Source organism: Neopelma chrysocephalum, unplaced genomic scaffold (assembly GCF_003984885.1).
Source record: "Neopelma chrysocephalum unplaced genomic scaffold, ASM398488v2 Primary Assembly neopelma1_22b, whole genome shotgun sequence".
Classification (NCBI taxonomy): Eukaryota; Metazoa; Chordata; class Aves; order Passeriformes; family Pipridae; genus Neopelma; species Neopelma chrysocephalum.
Window position 1 is genome coordinate 16,713,958 of NW_020897690.1, and position 9,372 is coordinate 16,723,329.

Sequence of the window (9,372 nt, forward strand, 5' to 3'; positions counted from 1 at the left end):
GAATATGGGTGGTCCGGATAAAAAAGTGGGCTGGGTACCTTTGTCACTGTTAAACAGTGTGGATACCTGTGCTCCTGTGTTTGTGTCCTTCCCTGTCACTTCTCATTTTTATAAGGTAGATCTATTACTCATGGTATGCAAGAAAAATGAAGTAATGGCCACATGGGCTCAAAACAGGACAAATCAGAAAACAAGAAGAATTACTTAGCATTCAGGGTTATGCATCTGAAAACCATTTAAATAAGCAAGTTGTGCAGAGCCCTGGTCACAGCCAGTATGGAGTTACTGGCACTGGTAACTTTGGGCTAGAGTATCATAGAAGGATAGAATAGAGAAAAGGACAGAATGGTTTGGGTTGGAAGGAATCTTAAAGACCATCTAGTTCCAACCCCCCTTCCATGGGTAGAGACAACTTTCACTAAAGCAGGCTGCTCAAAGCCCCATCCAACCTGGCCTTGAACACTTCCAGGGATGGGGCATCTACAGCTTCTCTGGGCAACCTGTTCCAGTGTCTTATCACACTCACAGTGAAGAATTTCTTCCTAACACGTAATCTAAATCTCTCCTCTTTTAATTTAAAACCATTCCCCCCTGTCCTATCACTATCTATCTGTGTAAAAATGTTGCTCTGCCTCCTTTTTATAGTCCTGGGCTTTATGTAGATGTCCTGTAGGAGAGGCTGGAATCAACGAGCACAACAGGATTCAGCCTGATCAACACAAAGTGTCTCATGTTCAGCAGAACTGCCCACAAGCTACCTCCAGTTCAAACTGGGACTACCAGGTCTTCCAAGCTATTTCTGAACTGCCCAGGTTCAAACCAATAATGGTGTATGAATGAGTGGGCAACTGTAGGCTCTGGGTGACTTCAGAACACGGTGGGGCAAAAGGCTTGAGTATATGGCTACTTCAGTCCATCCTGTCACGTGGACTCTTTGGACACAGTCCTAGCCAGTTGGCTCTCTGGCATACCTTATCATGTCAGTTGGCATTCCTTCCTGAAAGGCACTAAGAAACAGGCAGGCAGTGAGCTAAAGACTCTATTTCTACTATTATAGGCAGGAGGAGTTCAAGTAATTCTTCAGTTTTAAACTTACTCTTCACACTCTTGTGTGTTGATATCCCACTCTCTTTACATTCTGCTTGCATCACTGGGAAAGACACTTTACTGTTCATGTCCAGGATCCAGTCTTTAAATAGGTTTTATTTACAGAAGTCGCCTGAGGAACACTCCAATTTATAGCTATCGATTCTTTCCACACCTCTGTCTACCTGATGAAGAAATGCTTTATTGTCCAGTTAGTTTTATTCTCAGATATCTATTCTGTGCTTTAATCAAATAATTGAATCATCTCCCAGGTTTCTATATGATAAATTAAACACACTTGAATTCCTTACACCATTTTCTTTAATGAATTTCAGCTTTTTCAGTGTTTCTGTTTTTTCAGTATCAGCAGAAAAGGGAAGGTGACCTGCACATCACAATCTGGTATTGGTCTCTGCAGAGGTATTGGTCCCTGTTCTCCCATGCCTTGTGCTGCTCCTCCCCTTTTATGCACTGCAGGACTGCAAAATTCCTCCACATGAGAAGATTCCATGGGAAACTTGTGATGATCTTGTACATTGTGACCACTAATTTCCTTTAGAGTTTCCCTCTACAGGGAATATAGTCTGCAGTACATGAACTTGTATGATTTGCTCCTAGTAAGATGACTTTGCAATTTGTTTTTATTAAAATGCATTTATTTCACAAACACAACTATTCAATTTAGTTTGCCTCCACACTATTTATCACTTTGCTGGCCTTTCTGTATGCTCTTTTTTTCATTTGCAATTTTTTAATTTACCTCCAGATCATCAATACAACTATTAAATTATGGCAGTAGCAGTCCCCTGGGCACTCTACTGGCAATATTGCCAAATAAAGTCCTACTTGGGAGCAGACCACCTTGTCTATCACACTGCTCCCAAAACTGATTTTGGATTGATTGGACCAGCCTAATGTGAGGCAAATTCCAGGTGAAGTCTGGCATAAGGGATTGCTCCAGGGTCTTCTTTTTACAAACTGTAAGGATGAGATTGTGTCAGATTTGCCTTGCTCAGGCCACTAGTCCAATGCTATCCCAACCGGCATCATCCCTACATGTCTCCACAAGCCCTGGCTCAGGCTATACCATGTACATCCTTGTCATCATATCATTAAAACACTATTTTCAGGTCCTTCAGTGTCCCTGACTTTCCAAAAGAACTAGTAGCACAGACTCCTCCTTTCAAAAGCTAGAACAGGAAAAGCCCTCTCTCACAACGATCACCTCACAGACCACATAGCTTGGCTCTTCTCTGTTCCTGTTGCCTCCCTTCTGCTCCCCAGCACAGGTCTTCAGACAAAACCTCAGAGCACCACTCTGGGGAATGCCAGCTGGCCCTCCTGACCCAGCAGTTCTTCTGGAATGTGGTTTCCCTAAGTTCAGGAATAACACCTCTGGAACGAAATGTGAGATGGAGGTGTCAGCAAGAAAATCCATATGAGCAACAGTTCCCCGTGCTGTGTCGTGGCTGGGGACCTGTGTATCTTCCCTGATTCCCACCTTGGCAGGCATCTACTGTTTGCCAGAGGGTGGAGAAACAGAAGACACTTGGTGTCCTAGGGACCATGACAGAGAAGACTGATCATGCACAGGTAGGGAACAGCCTGCCCTGGTGCCAGAAAAAGGCTGATGGAAGAGGAAGGGACCATCTGTTCTCAGAACAGGAGGAAATCAAATAAGATAAACTGATTCAGGAAATGTTTGGTCCCCTGCCTGCTCAAGGCCCTGGTGCTACTGGGTTGACAGCAGCACTTCCACTCTCTGTCTTCCCTTGGCCACCAGAACCACGGTGTCAGACCTGCTTACAGCCTCCTTGGATGAGTACCACAGGTAAAGGGATGAGTCCTTGGCCAAGCCTCATGAGACAGTTCTGAAAATAAACACACCTTACCTAGAAGCCCTCTGCTTCCAGTTTTCACATATTTTTCTGCTTTTGCATTTCATATACAAATGCCACCACTGGCCCAGAGTCCAAGAATATATATGGATCTTGTGGCAAGATTTTTAAGGTTGGGTGCAGGTAAATGAAGACCCAGTTTAAACCACTATCTACCTGTGACTGACTATATGCCATGAAGGTGACATAAACACCCTGCACTTGGCAACCCTGCTCCCCATTGCAAAATATCTATCTGTATTTGGCAGCAGGTGAGAGGAGACCGAGCTGGGGAGCTGGTAGAGAGGTTCAGACTTGGAGAAGGAAAGAAGGGATCTTCAGGGTGCAGCCCCTTTTCTCCTTCCCCTGATTTCCTGTGGTTGCAGTGAGAATGACGTTTGAACATCAGCTCACCTATGCATTCACAAGGGTGCTGGACCTGCCATGTCCCTCCCAGATCTCCTATTGAGCCAACCAACCACTAAACCAGGTCTCTAAATGCCACATCTGCGCATAATACAGGGTTTTTGACATTGTCCAAAATGTACTTTGGACTTGAGCAATGTGTCTGTAACTTTCTGTAGATATGACCTCCTTCAGGCCCACCTGTCTCCAACTTCTTTGAGTAAGCTATGTATTCATCTCTCCAGCCAAGAACCGGGGAACTACCAGCTGGTGGCAGCAGCAGCTTCTCCAAGATCAGGTTGTGAGGACTTGATCTCAGTTCCTGGTGACACTGCATGACACAGTATGCAAATACACACTCTCACTTTTAAAAAACTGAACCATTGTCAGTAATCTTGCAACTAATCTATTTTTAAAAGAATTTAGCTTCTCTAATCCTTTGTCACCCCTTTTGAATTTTTTGCATAGTAGTTTGGGATTTATACTTGGCATTGCAAAACAGAAAGCTAAAACATTTCTCTTACTGTTGAGATGGCAAGGCTGACATTAAGATCTTAGGATAAAGGAGGAAGAGTTCATTACCTGTAAATGTGTTGCAATTGACCTTTTTTATGGCTGTGTGCTGTAAAGAAGATGAGAGAATACAGTGGGAACATGAAGGTAAAGGATTGACCAGAGTCAAAGAAAAAGTGTTAAGCAGGCATCAAAGATGAGTGTGTGTTGTTCTGGGATCCAAATGTGATCTTATTATCATCTTATACAAAGTTTCTAATACTTCCCCATCTTCACTAAAAGCACCTCACTTAGTGCCATCTTCAGTCACATCAGCCTGTTCTTTTAAAGCTGCATCACTCTGACAGCACATGGTTTTTACCCACGTTGTTCTTTCTTTGTCTCTTCTTTGCTTCTCCAGATTTATGTAAAAACTCATTACCATTGGCCCCTCAGTATATTACTTTGGACTTTGTACTATTGAACTTTATCCTGTTCCTGTCACTTCAGGTGAGCAAGAGGTCTGTGATGCAGTTTTAAAACTTCAGAAGCCAAAAATTATTTGATGGCATATAAGGTATTCGAGGCTAAGTTATTGAAATTCCAGCATTCTGCCTTTAAGGTTTAACTAAAGTTGGTTCCCCTGCGTTAATTTTGTGTGGTTAACATTGACATCCCTCTGTCAATTAGATGATCTACAGTGCCTTTGCTGAGCCAGGGGTTCATCTGGCACTCTGAGTGGGTAATAACAGACATTTGTGTGTCACTTTGGTGCTGTGCACCACAGTACTGGAGTACCTGGAGTGCTAGTTTCAAGCTCAGCCACTGGGCACTGACAAATGAAACAGGTCTGGAAGCAGTCCTCAGCTTCATGTGGACTGCAGCTGAGGCAGGACACCACTCAAACTCTCCTTGGGGTAAAAAGCCATCTATCATGAGCAGGATACTCTGAAAAAAAGGGGTACCTAGGGCTCAGATGCATATTCTTGCCCCCAGTTAAAAGCAGGAGAGCTGTAAGGCCTCACCAATGGCCCTGGCTCTCTGGTTCTATGTGGGAGCCTAGAAAAGTTCATGATCTCAGACCGTGTAAAAATTCTAGACAGAAAATTCTGAGAGTCACACAAACAAAAATTTTTGCATCCAGAGTACAGGGCCCATCCTATAGTTACCATTCCTCCAACCATTCCATGGGATAGAGCTTCCTCACTGAGCAGCTACAGAATGACTTTAAAGGTGATATTGTAGGACAAAAATGTGGCCAGAAAATGCCAAAGCTAAAAGTGGAACAAGATAAAGGATGCACTGTATGTCTATTTTGCGAGAAATTTATAAGTGATTCTGCTCTTTGCAGTACTGGTCCCATCTTCCATTTGTGTATGAGTGCAATTATTTAAAAATACCTTTGTGTTTATGAGATGGTCACATCTGACACAGTTTCGTGGTTCAGGATTCCTGGATGCAAATCTCTTTTAATCAGTAAGTAGCAATACATGAAGGTGAACACCATAAAAAGCTTCTCCTGAGCATTTCCAGTGATGTGCAAACTTAAAAATCACAGAATCACAGAATGGTTTGGATTGGGAGGGACCTTGAAGATCATCTAGTTATAACCCCCTGCTATGGGCAGGAACACCTCCCACTAGACCAGGTTGCTCATACCCAGTGCTGAAGACTCTGACTGCTGCTTCAATTACACAAAAGGGGTTACTCAGTAAAAAGAAAAGAAAAACAAGGACATTAATAACATCCAGTGGAGAGTTAATTGAAACATGCTCTTTGAAAGGAAAAGCAGCAGATAAAATCTGCCAAGTTGTGTAGCACCTGAATTAGGTAAGGTCCTGGAAAAGGTGGCAGCAGCTCACTGGATGGAGTGCCAGCTGAAAGTTCAGAACCTACTGGTAGTGCCAGTCAGACAGCCATATTCTCCAGGGATATTGTTTACCTTGCTCATTCCCAAAAGCTATCACTGTGATATAATGGCTATTCATTTACCTCATTAATTCATTTACCCAGGTATCCTTTGTATTTACATGGGCTTAGTATGTCTGTTGAGCGGCGATCACCTCAAGAATTTTGTTTATCTAAGTCAGTGAAAGAGATTAGAATTGCCATACAGAATTCCGACGCAGAGAAGAAGGCAACTGTGGAGGATGTGTCGACAGGAACACAGGAACCACATGTGCACCTCTATAGGCTTGAACGTTCCAGGAATGGACATTTTTGTGTCTTTCTTCATTCTTGCTGTTTGTTGCTGAGAATGCTTTTCCTCAGAATATTCTTTTAAAAATAAATGATGATGTCACTTTGGAGTATGAAAGGAGGCAGAAAAAAATGAATAATCAAATGTGCCCAGTGAGATACTAGTAAGCATTGGGACACTCAGACAGGCAAAGAAGGGAGAGATTAATAAATAACTTGCTTGCTGAAAAGGTGTGTGTTTGCAGATTTTGCAAAGACTTAGCTAAATAAAACTTCATTTGGTTCTAGGAAGGAGGCTGTGTCCCATGCTATAAATGAAACCAATGGAGCCTGCCAAGCTGACCTAGGTATATAATTTTTTTTTTAAAGTTCCAGGCCTAGAGGCTGGCCCATCCCTGAGTATATCAGCAGGACACATAAACCCCAAGATTTTAATGCCACATATAACAATCTATCTTCAGACCTGCAGAGGAAGACACAAAAAGAGCAGTAGAGGACAAGTCACGCATCAGGAAGAATAAAATAAAATCTTTCCCAACTCCAGTGAAAGCCCTGAGGCATGGAATTATTATAAGTCTAATGCAAATTGACAGTGATCTAATCTATTTTATCGCACATTTGGGGATACTGACACATCAGATACCCAGGGATTCATACTATAAGCTTAATTTTCTATCTTCAGGCATTCTTCTGTTCTATTGTGTTGTACAATTATGTCAATAAAGTTCTCAGGCTCCATCCTACAAGACTGCAAGCTACTCCTTCCAGTGCTTGGGAGAGTATTTGAGGTCTTCATTCATCATATAACTGGAAACCTTTAGATTTCCAGAGCAGATGTATTCAGAATTACTCACTGTACTGCCATTTGATCATGTGATGAAGTCAATATTCCTCTCTGACATTTACTTCTCAAATATATTTATAAAGTCTTATCACAGCCCTGTTCAGTCTTTGCTGGGCTATACTAAACAAGACAAGATCATCTAATTCTCCTATGAAAATATGACTTTTGTTCCCCTAATCATGCTAGAAATGCTTCTTTTCACTTGTTCAATTTAAATAATATTTTCTACCCACTCAGGCCTTAAAATTCTGCTGCATTTAAGTGGAAGTAAACAATACACATATGAACTTTTTGCTGAGTCCCGGGTAACTCCTTTTTTGCAAACTCAGTAAAAACAAGAAAATCACTGGCCAGTATTATCCTTTTAGAAAAAAAAACACACCTTCCTGGTAGGCCCAAACAATACCAAATTGGTACTGCAATGGGAGTTCAGAGTTCTGAATCTCCAGCTAGTGGCAGATGCTTCTCTACCACAAAAAGAGTATGAGATACTCTTCAGCAGCAGCATCCTGCTCCATGTGGAGCCGAGGGCTGCTGCTGGACTTGAGCTTTGAATGCTGTTCTGTGTCGCTAATAAGTGGCTGAGCCTGAAAGCAACTCTCCAGCTGAAAATGTAGGAAAAATATTTGCAAGAGGTCAGTCTGTTTTTCATACCCAGATGCCTTCCTGATTTGAAAGTCATTGCATCGCTCTAGGATGTCTTTATGCACTGTAAGTGGATCAACCAGTCCTGCTCCAAGGCAAGGACAGGAGAGCACCATCTGGGAGATGGCAGATGAGTTCAGTTTGACTCCTGTACCTGGAAAACTGGTGAAAATGTGTAATAGATATGTTTCTACTATTTAAGATAGTAAGGAAAATAATTGATTAGGAATGTGTAAAGAGAGATCATGGACCAGATCTGTTCAGAGGGTTTTTTTGTCAGTCAGGGAATACATGGATAGGGACAGTCTAGATATAGAAGTCTCCCTTGCAAGCTGTTTTACTGCAAGGCTTGACTTTAAGTCCTCTAGAGTCCACTCTGGACTAACCACTTAAATTCCTTGCTGAGGAAGCCTGGGTATGAAAAAGAAGAGTTGACTCCATCACTTCAGCTTTTTAACCCTGCACACAGTATGGACACAGATTGTGTCAGATTTCACTGCTTCCAACACCACTAGAGCAGTCCCTGTCAGAACACAGCAGAACACTGTTTGGTCAGACACACTTATCACACCTTTCACGTCACTGAAACAGCTTTCTCATCAGTTCCATCATTAATCTTGTACCATTTCACAGAGCAATGGCACAAGGCCACAGAGGGGGCTGCTTGGTTCTGGTCTCCGTTGGCAGAGACCACTGGATAGATACTCAGTTATATGAGACAGGTAAATAACTTCCATAATGTTAAATTAATGATCACAGTTCTTGCTGCCACCTGCCACAGGAGCACCATGCAGAGACCTTTCAGTTTAAAACATTAATGTAGGCAATGGAAAGGCTCAAGTTGCTAGCTGGCATTCTGGTTCAGTTCAGCATACATGCCCCACCACCCTGCCTTATGCTAGGTATTCATCGAGGGATGACCACTGAGTGCCTTGTTCCCTTTGACAGTCCATGGGGACTGAAGCTGCAGGTGAAGTTTCTGTGACTTCTAGTTTTTGCACCAGGGCAGGAGCAGCCTCCCAGTCATCATGTTTCTCTGTGCCCTGCTTCATCTGCTAATGAGAAATTTCCTTGTGTGCCTCAGCCTCTCTCCCTGCAAGTCCTGCTGGAGTCATTTGCCCAGTGAAGCACAGATTACTTGTCTCCTGGAAGCGTTACACACCACAAAATATCTGGGTGCAGTTTGTCTGCACTCCAGAAATTTCCCAGCTCCATGGATGTGCCATCAGTAGTTCAGGGGAATAGTTCAGTGTGTCTGGCACCCCAGAAGGCTGTTAGGGGAAGGCTTGGACACACTTTCCAATATCTTATAAACTGCAGGTTCCTCAACTGCTCAGGCAAAAGTAGGAGGTAGGAGGTGAACGTGGGATGGACAGAACACTCCCTGACACTTCAGCCCACACCCACTTCAGATTCCCCAGGACATCTGACCTCCCCAGAAACACTCTGTCAACAGTATTTCACATGCAGATCTTCTCGGGATAGGGAATTTAGCAAACACCTCCTGCAACAGACCCAGGTATCTGCACTTGGGGAAGGATCAAAGCAACCCCAGTTATCTCACTGACAGGCAGTTGGACCAGGCAGGTCAAGAGCATGGAGAACAAGAGGAAACAAGGACAGCGTTGTGGAACCTGGGCCTCCCAGGGCCTTTACTGACAGGTCACAGCTCTTTCAAAGCAGGCTAATGGAGAAGCACATGGGTCAACTCTGCCATTGTCTCCTGACCTTGCTCTATGGAGTCTTGTGGGAGCAAGGAGGCCTCCACCTCCAGATCCCCCAATGGGAAAGGTGTTATGGAATATAATGCTGCTATATGCACAC